The sequence below is a fragment of the Choloepus didactylus genome, chromosome 2 (assembly GCF_015220235.1).
Source record: "Choloepus didactylus isolate mChoDid1 chromosome 2, mChoDid1.pri, whole genome shotgun sequence".
Lineage (NCBI taxonomy): Eukaryota > Metazoa > Chordata > Mammalia > Pilosa > Megalonychidae > Choloepus > Choloepus didactylus.
The window spans coordinates 117,790,269-117,802,472 of NC_051308.1; the positions used below are offsets into that span (position 1 = coordinate 117,790,269).

At 40.4% G+C, this 12,204-nt stretch overlaps 1 protein-coding gene across 8 annotated transcripts in view; it reads left to right on the forward strand.

The window, feature by feature from the left end:
- PDZK1 (PDZ domain containing 1) overlaps positions 1-12,204 on the forward strand; it is a 51,824-nt gene that overhangs the window by 2,029 nt on the left and 37,591 nt on the right. The gene's annotated exons all lie outside the window — the stretch shown is intronic.

Consider the following 12,204-nt stretch of genomic DNA (forward strand, 5'->3'; position numbering starts at 1 on the left):
GGCTGAGGGTGCTGGCTGCCTGGGCCTGGACTGCCTTCTCTTCCTTTTTACTTTTCCAAGCCAGTAGCTGGCCATCCAGGGCAGAATAGAGGCCCATGGGGAAGGAGCCAGGCCCCTTGGAATGGGGGACATAGTGTACATGCATTGAGATTCTCTCTGCTGGAGGCGCTCCTGACCTTTGCAGGTTAGGATCTGCCCTACAAAGGAGTTGGTGAACTGATTGTCAGAAAAAGTTTTCCCAGGTTCATATGGGGTTTGATGTTTGGCCTCGGAGAGTGAGACAAGAGACTTCGTGAATCACCAGGACGTTATACCCCAGAACCTTCCCCACTTCGCAAGGGTTTTGGGTATTAGAGAAGAGTTTCTTACAGAAGCAGCCCTTAAAGGATACAACCTAACTTAACTTTCCCAATGGATAATAAAAACAGGCATCTCCCCTCCTTTTATCATGTTATATATAACACCAAGCAATGAAGAAAAAACCAGTGGATTTCTAGGTCAGCTCTCTCTTTTGGAGATTTTCATTCTTTGAGTCTTGTGTAGGTCTGGAAATCAACTTAAAAAATTTTTTTTTTCTCAAGTCCCCTCAGATGATTCTGATGTGCAGGCAGGTTTGGGAACTGCTAGCAGCTTATTTCCTAAGCAGAAGAGTCAAGGGGCTTAAGTATAACTTTCACTTATGGGTTTACCAGCTGTGGAGAGTCCTGGTCCGGATTGGCCCCACAAGAGGAACACATTCTTCTTTATTTGCAGTCTCCACGTTGTGGCACCAACCACTCCCAGTCTCATAGTCTTGGCTATGGCTATCTAGTCACCCAGAGTCACATATTCTTTTCCTGAAGCAAATAATGCAGGGACTTTGAGTTTTTGTGTTATGACTAACTAAATTGTTCTTATCTCTGGCTCTTTTGTATGCTCTTTGCACCATGAAATATGAAGTGGTAATGATGCCTTGTATTCACAGACCACTTGCTAGGCATCTATTTACCCTCTAGGAGAAAAAAACACAGGACTGACTGGATTACAAATAACCTGGAGTTTGAATCATTTGTAAGTGACAGGTCGTTAGACAGCTCAGCCACTTTGAGCTTCAGTGTCATCATCTATCAAAGGAAAACCTCTGGTCTTTACCCCAGGACTGTATTGAAAACAAAATTACATTTATGAATGTGTTTGGGGGGATGATAAGCACAAACATAAAATCCCTGAATTACAGATGTGTATATCCAAAGGCTTGTAGTCAGGGCATCTTGTCCAAGTCATGTAATCTCTCTACTTACCTGTAAATAAGGAGTTGAGACTAGAAGATCTCTAATGTCCTCCCCAGTTCACCAAGGATAATGTAGATGCTGGAGGTTGGAAAATAGAATTGGCATTGGTCTCCTGAAGCGGGTCCATTTTCTAAAGAATAATTTTTGTAGGACTGGGTTTGTTACCCCCAATGGTCTCTCTGTTTCCAGAGTGAGAACAGTGTAGTAGTGCTGAGACGTATTCAAGAACCTTAGCTCCCTGCATTCCCATGCTATCTTTTAGGGCACCGAGGTCCCTGGTTTCAGAGTGCTCTTCCTAGGGCCACAAACTCTGAAATGTTCTCTTCCTCCTCATTGCATGGCCATCTCCTCCTTGTCATTTGGGTATGAATTAAAATGTTATCTCCCCAGGAAGGGCTTTGTAAATCAGCTAGTCCCCTCTACCCCACCACTCTCATCATTCATGGTCATTATCATCTTGTTTACCTGCCACCTTTGTCTGATGTTAAGCTTCAAGAGAGCAGGGATCTTGTCCTTTGTATTACTTAGAACAGTGTCTAGCATAGAGTAGCTGCTTAGATATTTGGATAAATGGAAGTTAGTGTGGCAGCTGGAAGAATAGAAGCAGAATGTTTTGGTAAGCTGCTCCTCAGAAAAAGAAGCTGAGGAACACTGAAACTCTCTCGGGTCATCTTAAGTCCAGAGTCTGATCACACGGAAATGGACTTTTCTGGGCACATCTTGGTTAAATGATTTTCACGTTCATTGCACAGGAATTTGATGAGAGTAACAAATATGAGCTAGACCTGTTTTCCTCAAGATCTCAGCAACCCCTTTCCTTGATCCTTCATGAGGTGAGAGACTTCCTAGATCTCCTTAATCTCTTTGCCTGGTAGGTATTGTGGCTAAATAATTAGGAGCAAGGGATTTGGAATTGGAAACCTGCATTCCAGACCAGACTCCAACTTTTACTCTTTAAACCTCTTTTTCCTTGAAATGTGCATAATCAAATTTAGCTCTTATATTATGAGGATTAGATGGGAGAATGCACATAGTGCCTAGCATATCCTTAGTACAGCTGTTTATGTGATCTTCAGATAGCTTTGCAATGTGCATGGCCCAGGAAAGGAAAGGACCCAGGCAATGGCAAGGAGTTCTGATAAATAGAAAAGATTGCCCCTAGCCGACTTGATGGCTGCTATGGAGGGTTTCTAAGCCTTCTGGGGGCTCTAAGCCTCGTCTGAGGCATAGATACTCTCTATTCATGAAGCTGGGTGGAAGCATGGGCTATTAGGGTCTTATTGGGAACACAAAACTAATGGACCCAAAAAAGCCCATGGGCTTTCCACCAGTTGTATTACATGTGAGACTATAGAGAAGGGCTGTGGTGCCTGCCCATAGGGAGCCTAACTTGATGGGGACACACAACATAAATGCTGAAGCTTCTCTGTGATAGGCACCTACAGGACTCAGTCAAGGCCCTTCAAGGTCTAACCTGACTTACTTCCTTTCAACTTATACTTGTGCTTTGGTTTTTCTAAACCATTCACCATTCTCTGAACACAGCTTTACCTGTGCTGTTCCTTCTGCTTGGGATGCCTTCCCTTCTATCTGTTTAAGCCTAAACACTACTGGAAACTTCCCCCGTCCTCTCCTCAGCCTAACTACTTGTGTTCGCATAACATACCATACCCTTCACAGTTGGGAGGCTGTGTAGATGGTAGGAGGAGCCCACAATGAACTGGGTTTGAATCCAGACTCTGCTGATTGTTCAAATAGCCGTGCAACACCAACTTAACTTTTCAGAGTCCCCTTTCCTTGTAAAATGGACTATTAGGATTAAATGAGAAATCACAAAAAGTACCTAGGCTGGTGCCTGGAGCCTAGTAGGAGCTCAGTAAATATTGTATAACAATAAAAACATTTTTCATTTAAATATTCACTCACCATAGTAGTTATATTTCATAACCCTCCCCACTGAACTCTGGGCTCTTTAAGGACAGGACAGTGTCTAATCTGGGTTGAGCCTCAATTGTGGCCCCACAGTATATGCTAAACCGAACTTGCTGAGTATGTGAATGATAGTTGAAATTCGGAGAAAGGAGCGGCAGTCAGGAAAGGATTTGTAGATAATCAAAAATTTAACTGTGCCTTGAAAATAGGTAGGTCTTGAGTTCATTCACTTGGAAAAAAATGTTTACCTAGCACCTACTGTGAATAAGTAGCCAGAGTGGATGTGCTGCATGAGCAAAGGGCGGGCTGGCTGGGTGACTGTGCATTGACAAGTTTGGCATCTGCTGAGGAGCAGAGGGGGGATGAGGTGGGGGCTGGATTGTGCTGAGTCTCATTGCTTGAGCAAGGAATCTGGACTTTGTTTCTTGAATGATCTTTTTAGGGACATGATGAGAGAACAGTGGGGAAGTGTGTCTCAAGGCAGTGATCGGGAGGGACTTGGAGGCAGGAGAGCTCTCACAGTAGTCTAGATATCACCCCCCAAAAAGTGAGGGGTAGAAATACAAGTTCATGATGTCTTGTAAAGCAAGATGACAGTTTGGGGGAAGCCATCAGAATGATTTGGCTGTTTTCAAGGAAGCAGTTCTATCAGCAACATGAGGTTATCCTCTCCGCAGGGGCCTCAATTCAATATTGACTCCATTTCTCTCCCAACTTGCAGAACACTTAGATAAGCAAAGTAGACATACATTAAACTTCAGCCCATAGTGTTGCCATACAGGACAAAGTATCATTTATGGTGGCAGGAGGTAAGGAGGGGTACTCTGTACCAGTGGGCCAAAGGATTTCCTAGATAGGCAGATTATGTGCATTCCAGATAATTCTCAATTGAATGTATTTCATTAATTTCACATTTCAAATCTATCCCTGGCTAAGACCAAACAGTAATGATCACAGTGGGGAAGTACAGTTAGTAAATATATACTTTAGGGCCCTATCTATCCTTCTACTTTTTTTTTAATCCTTCTACTTTAGGTACTAATTATTTAAAGTAAATATACTCGAGTAATAGAATTTCCATAGGTATGGCTTTTCAAAGGAAGAATCCAGGTGGCCTTAAGTGTGGTGATATTATGTGCAGTAAAGATATAGGATTAGCTCTAGGCATCATATTTTTGAAGAAGGACGAAATTGAATTGCCTTTATCTCTTCCTTGCTAAAGATGATAGGATTTCTTTCTTTTATGCTGTCTCTTTGGGATTCAGTCACTAACTTTTTATCACATAGCATAGCTTTATTTCTATTAACCACCCCCCACCCCCTTCATCTTAAGATAATTTTTCTTGCCTGTAGGGAATTAGGTAGGAATCTAATGAGGGAAATAATGGATTGCTACATTGCTGGAGAGACAACTGTTAGCATCTCCCAAATTGCTTCCTAGGAATGTTCCCATTTCTCTGGTGTGGTGCGTTTCCCCAAACCCAGGGGCAGGTCCTCACTCCTGAAGGCTCAGACTTGATTTGTCAGTTTGTCCAGAGTAGGTATTATGTCTCAGGTTATATTCACATTAAGCCCTTGAGGCTGGTATATAAAAGTCATAACACAGCATTGTGCTACTTAAAACAGGAAATGTCATCATGCGAACCAAAATGCCGGGAAAAGGTGTAAGAGCACATCTTCAGAGGTGAGCTATTTGGAAGCCAACCACAATCTGCATACTTAATCCACAGTGAAAAACAATAGTTATAGAAGCATATCGTAGTCTGTGGTGGGCTGTATTCTCCATTTAGGTAAACCAGACATGTTCAGAGGCATGTAATCAGAGCAAAACATATTAGTTAATAATTTTCAATCCTTAAGGGCATAACAGAAGTTAGTGCCATGTGTCCACTTCAAGATGGGAAAGACCTATCCAAAGGGAGAGAGGTGCCCCTGCTCCCCTCCCCAACCATGTTTCCATGTCTGAAATGCTCCTTCTTGTATTGACCTCATCTTTTTTTGAAAATTGTCAAGTCTTGCTGACCTGGGAGCAAAAATTTTAAAAAAGCAAACTTGCCCATTTGGCTTTTGTGCTCTTTTGGGACATGCCTCACAGTAGCCCTTCAGCACCATCTTTAACCTCTTTGATCTGTGTTCTTGGCCTCATCTCACGACTTGCTGGTAATTGTTTTGTACTATTGTGCTCAACTTCCAATTTCCCATTAGCAGGATTTCCCATTAGAATATAAATATCACGGGCCCTGGAAGAAAAGGAGGATCTGCTTCCCAATTCTACCTACTCGAGACCACCAGTGCAGTTTGACAATTGTTGGCTTGGGTCCACTTGGATCACATGGTTCTCCATAGGAGTCACTTATTCGACAGATCTCGAAGTACCTGTTGTATATCAGGCTTGCTGCCAGGAATGACCTTGTGGGGCTTTACAGTTTGGGAGGAGATGACCCTAAGCAAATAATTACCAAAGTCAGTTATAATTGGGAAAGTTACCTGGCTGGGGCTGGGGGAATGGAAGGTTTTCCAGTTAGCTTAGGTAGACATTAGCTAGGTAAAGTGAGGTCAGGGGGAGTGATGGTGGTGGTGGTGGGGACTTTTAGTTAGAAGAGATAACACGTGCCAAGGCTTTGTGAGGCCGACTCTGAAAGAAGGCCAATATGGCTGGCATACGGCATGAACCCCTGGTGTCAAAGTTGATAAATTTAGGGAATTCTCAGCCTGTTTGGAGTTGTCAACTTAGCATCATGCAGTTTCTACCAATTGTATTTTTCTAACAAAATTCTAGTGATTTTTTTTTTTTTTTGTCTTATTACACAGATGCATGCAAATGCTGGATAAGCAGCATTTCTCAAAAGTGAACACCATGCAGATATATCTGGTCAAGTTCCCCGGGCATGTTGCTTTCTCCTGGTTTTGAGGTTCAGAGTGTTTTCTAGATCAGTGTGGAGTTCAGTGGAAAGTGAATAATGTCCAGGTTGAATGTTACCCAAGAGTCCTTACCCTCTCTTCCCCTTCTGCCTCTGTGGTTACATCTTAGTTTAATATCCTTCCACAGCGGCAATAACAATGGTTAAAAATTATTCCACCAGCTGGATTGCTAAGTTTTTATTTAGCTTTTTCATGTCTTGGGTGTTGGTTATATGAGGGCCTCATGTAGAGAGGCTGCCTTTCTTTGTAGTCTGATATTGATCTCTAATTACTATTAGATGAGTTGGCATGGATTCAGAGTACTTGTGACTGATGGTTGTAGATTAGCATATTTATGGAGTAATTCTGCACTCTGGACTTTGGAAGCAGAAAAGGCAGTAACTAGATTCTTTTTTTTTTCTTTCATTTTTTTTCACAGCACAATTTTGGTTTAATGATGAAATATGATAAGATCTTATTTTTAAAATTTTGTAATGTATAATCCAAAACACATAGATAACAATTACACATTCTGCAATGCGTGAGACTGCTGGTAGGGGCAGATGATATCGTACTCTTGAGCTCCAAATGGGTAAGTTAGCAGCTTTCGCAAACTCAGAGAAAGGATGATTTAGAGGTTATAATGGGCTTAGTACTGCTATTTAAAGTAATGAAGCATTTTCTCTGCTTTCTGGATTTATTTCACCAAATTATTTCCTCAGCAGGTCAGATATAGATTTGCAGCAGAGTGGGAAAACACTTTCCAGAAATAAAACAGCTGATCCCTAAGAAGCAGCTGATAACCTTTCTGAATAACAAATCTTGGTCTGATATTCCTAGATTCATCAGAGTTCTGTCAGTGATATTCTCAATCTCTTCCTGATCTTGCTAGACCCTTTATGCTTCACGTTTCCCCAACACTGTTGCTGAGAGGGAGCCCCCTTACTAGCTGTGTGACCTTGAGCAAGTTACTTAACTTCTTGTGCCTTAGTTTGCTTGGCTCTAAAATCGGGATGACAATAGTAACTGCCTCATGGAGTGGCAAATGAGGATTAAATGAGTAAAATTCTTAAAGGCAGGCCTTGACAGCAAAGTTTCGTAACTCCTGATTAAGAACCACTTGTCCTACAGTTGTGAAAAGCCAAAATAATATATTTTGGTGCTCCTTTTCCTCTTTCTAATTAACCTGCCTGAAGGGATCTGAATTCCAGGGGTTGTCTGTCTAAAAGCCACATTTCCCACTTATGGAGGGTTGTCTGGAACTGAGCCAGGCTGAGCTATCACTAATTTCTCAGCGCTTCAGAGTTGAGAGTTTGGCATCCAATGTGGTTCAGTGGCTCATCTGTGCTTTTAGGCAGAGGAATGGAGGAGCCAAGGCAGAAAGTTTGTTCCATGTTTCCAATTCACTGAGATAGGCTTTTGAAAACACTGTGTGTATATACACATGCAATACATATCCAGGCACAGAAATTCCACATATGCCCACACATGAGACATTTTTCTTAATAATTTGGACTGACTAGCTTAAGGGCTAAGTATCCACAGATAGTAGAGCCAGGCTTCATCCAAGTTACCCAGTCACTGCAGTTCTGGAGGATTGAATCTTAACCCCAATAGGAAATCACTTGTGCTGTGGCAAGTAGCTGCTGCCAATTTAAAATATGTACACCACATACTCACCGACAACATTATCAATCCCACAGTTGTTTTTGGAGTTAGACCACAAGATTAAAAGCAAATTATTTAAGAAAAATTAAAATATGATTAGGAGGTTTAATATTTGTCAAGGAATCCTCTGTTCAGTCTAATTTGAGACCAGTAAAATTGAATACCTGTAATGTTCAGTTTCTATGCAGGGAAAGCCCCAAAGCATGTGTTATGTGAGATTTTGCTTTTCCTAAGGAGAGATCCTTTGTCAAGCTGATCAGGTGTATAGAAAACTGGAAGAAGCCATTCAGTTAGGGTGAAAAAAAGCAGTGATGGGCAATGTGCTAAGGTCAATTAAGGCTTGACCTTGAAGAGTCAAGAATGTTTTCCCCTCCCCCTCACACATGATTGTTTTATATATATATATTTATTTTAAGAGATATAAGTATATATCTTTAGAAAAAATGTTAGAGAATTGCCTCAATCTTGAAAATAGAGTTGAACATTTAGTCATTAAGTTTTCCTTTAGAGCCTAAGTTTTCTGTTTCCTCCAGGTATTGAAGTAGATTTCCACCTTTATAATTTCAGAACGTAGGCAGAACCTAATGACAGGGAAATGAAGGTAACCTGGTTAGTTGTAAAGACATACACCCAAGCATTTTCATCCAGAGTAAACATTTACTGTTGGCTTTGTATCCTGGGAATTAACCAAAGATTGTGCTTTTTAAACGACAGAACACACATTCTCAGGTGTGCAGCAGTGTGACTGGTGAAATTTGAAGCAATAATTGGCCCCTCTTCTTGGATTATGAGTTTTGCTCTTGTATTTGGGGAAATCGTTTTTGTTTACCACCTCATGCTAAGTTGCCTAAAATACAGGTTAAAAACAAATGTTTATTCACTGCTATATCACTATAACAGTGCCTGACACAGAATAGGCACCTAATAAATATTTGCTGAATGAATGAATGAATGAATTATGGAATAGGATGCACAGTTCACCTGAATTTTAAAGATAAAGCACAGGAGTTCAAAGAAATGTTCTGTTTGCCACAGGCACCTTTGCTTAATGCTGCTAGACTCTGCATTACTCCACTTTTCCAGGAGGAGAGCCTTAGGGGAAAAGATAAATGCTAACCTAAGGCAATAGATCTAAACAGTGTCATAAATATTTCTCAGCTGAAGTCACACCAAGTGGAATTATCAGTAACACCTCAGCAATGAAAAGACTGAGTTCATCAATTCCATTGTCACAAACTTCATTCAAATATGTGCAAAGAAGCAGAGAGATGCCTTTTTTGAGACCAGAAAAAAGTGCTTCTGGTTTTCCGATAGTTATTTGCTAAACTTTTGTTAGGTGTTAGGATGGGTGCAAATGATAAAGTGGGTAAACCACCCTCAAGTAGCTCAGTGTTTCCCTTTCGGAGAACATACATGTCAGACAGCAAAACTGGGAGGCATTGTAAGATATGTATCAAAATGAGTCACACTACAAGAACTGTAGGAAGTAATTTTAAGAAAAGACCACTGAGTTCTAAAGCAATAGGGAACCTTTTTCAAAAGAGATGATGTGAAGTGTGGATAGGATGTGTGTATAGGTAGAATGGAAGTGGTTGAAAAGCACAGCAAGAAATGACTGGGCATAAAAAAGGAGGGAAATGGGCCGTGGACATTTGTGAAGTAGTAGGTGCATTTTTTTTTTTTTTTAATTTTTTCAGAGTGATAACTTTAAGTGCCTCATGGAACTAAAGTTAATAAAGAAAAAAATCAAGTGGTCTATTAGTCTCTGTCATCAGGGTATGATTTTTTTTTTTACTAATTCAATTTTATTGAGATATATTCACATACCATACAGTCATAGAAAGCATACAATCAGTTGTTCACAGCATCACCATATAGTTGTGCGTCCATCACCAAAATTAATTTTTGAACATTTTCATTACCACGCACAAAAAAATAATAAGAATAAAAATTAAAGTGGAAAAGAACAATTAAAGTAAAAAAGAATACTGGCTGCTTTTTTTTTGCCCCTGTTTTTCTACTCATCCATCCATACACTGGACAAAGGGAGTGTGATCCATATGGCTTTCCCAATCATATTGTCACCCCTCATAAGCTACCTTTTTATACAATCATCTTCAAGATTCAAGGGTTCTGGGTTGTAGTTTGATAGTTTCAGGTATTTACTGCTAGCTATTCCAATTCATTAGAACCTAAAAAGGGTTATCTATATTATGTGTAAGAGTGCCCACCAGAGTGACCTCTCAGCTCCTTTTGGAGTCTCTCAGCCACTGAAACTTATTTCATTTCCTTTCACATCCCCCTTTTGGTCAAGAAGATGTTCTCCATCCCACAATGCCAGGTCCAGATTCCTCCCTGGGGGTCATATTCTACGTTGCCAGGGGGTATTTACACCCCTAGGTGTCAGATCCCATGTAGGGGGGAGGGCAGTGATTTCACCTGCCAAGCTGGCTTAGCTAGAGAGAGAGGGCCACATCTGAGCAACATCTTAGGCACAATTATAAGCAGGCCTAGCCTCTCTTTTGCACTAACAGTCTTCCCAAGGGCAAGTCCCGTGATTGAGGGCTCAGCCCATCAAACCACCAGTCCCCAATGTCTGTGAGCACATCAGCAATCATCAAGGTGGGGAAGCCCAATACCCCATGCATTCTCCCCCAGCAATGTTCACAATAGTGGTAGCATATAATATTTCTTTTTTTGTGCCTGGCTTATTTCACTCAGCATTATGTCTTCAAGGTTCATCCAAGTTGTCATATGTTTCACGACATCATTCCTTCTTACTGCTGCATAGTATTCCATTGTGTGTGTACACCACATTTTATTTATCCACTCATCTGTTAAAGGATATTTGGGTTGTTTCCATCTCTTGGCAATTGTGAATAATGCTGCTATGAACATTGGTGTGCAGATATCTGTTCACGTCACTGCTTTCAGATCTTCTGGGTATATACCGAGAAGTGCAATTGCTGGATTGAAGGGTAACTCCCTATCAAGTTTTCTAAGGAGCTGCCAGACTGTCTTCCAGAGTGGCTGAACCATTACACAGTCCCACCAACAATGAATAAGAGTTCCAATTTCTCCAAATCCTCTCCAGCATTTGTAGTTTCCTGTTTGTTTAATGGCAGCCATTCTAATCGGTGTGAGATGGTATCTCATTGTGGTCTTAATTTGCATCTCTCTAATAGCTAGTGAAGCTGAACATTTTTTCATGTGTTTCTTGGCCATTTGTATTTCCCCTTCAGGGAACTGTCTCTTCATATCTTTTGGCCCATTTTATAATTGGGCTGTCTGTACTATTGTCATTGAGTTGTAGGATTTCTTTATATATGCAAGATATCAGTCTTTTGTCAGATACATGGTTTCCAAAAATTTTTTCCCATTGAGTTGGCTGCCTCTTCACCTTTTTGAGAAATTCCTTTGAGGTACAGAAACTTCTAAGCTTGAGGAGTTCCTATTTATCTATTTTTTCCTTTTCTGCTTGTGCTTTGGTTGTAAGGTCTAGGAAGTGACCTCCTAATACAAGGTCTTGAAGATGTTTTCCTACATTATCTTCTAGGAGTTTTATGGTATTGTCTTTTATATTGAGGTCTTTGATCAACTTTGAGTTAATTTTTGTGTAGAGGTAGCGGTCCTCTTTCATTCTTTTGGATATGGATATCTAGCTCTCCCAGCCCCATTTGTTGAAAAGACTATTATGTCCCTGTTCAGTGGCTTTGGGGGCCTTATGAAAGATCAGTCGGCCGTAGATCTGGGAGTCCATCTCTGAATGCTCAATTCAATTTCATTGATCGACATGTCTATCTTTGTGCCAGTACCATGCTGTTTTGACTACTGTGGCTTTATAGTAAGCTTCAAAGTCAGGGAGTGTAAGTCCTCCCACTTTGTTTTTCTTTTTTAGTGTGGTTTAGCAATTCGAGGCATCTTCCCTTTCCAAATAAATTTGATAACTAGCTTTTCCAAGTCTGCAAAGTATGTTGTTGGAATTTGATTGGGACTGCATTGAATCTGTAGATGAGTTTGGGTAGAATTGACATCTTAATGACGTTTAGCCTTCCTATCCATGAACATGGAATATTTTTCCACCTTTTAAGGTCTATTTCTATTTCTTTTAGTAGAGTTATGTAGTTTTCTTTGTATAGGTCTTTTCATCTTTGGGTAAGTTTATTCCTAGGTACTTGATTTTTTTAGTTGCTATTGAAAATATTCTTTTTCTTGAGTGTCTCTTCACTTCTTTCATTTCTAGCATATAGAAACATTACCAACTTATGTACATTAATCTTGTGTCCTACTGTTTTGCTAAATTTGTTTATTAGCTCCAGTAGCTGTATCATTGATTTCTCAGGGTTTTCCAGATATAAGATCATATCATCTGCAAATAATGACAGTTTTACTTCTTACTTTCCAATTTGGATGCCTTTTATTTCTTTGTCTT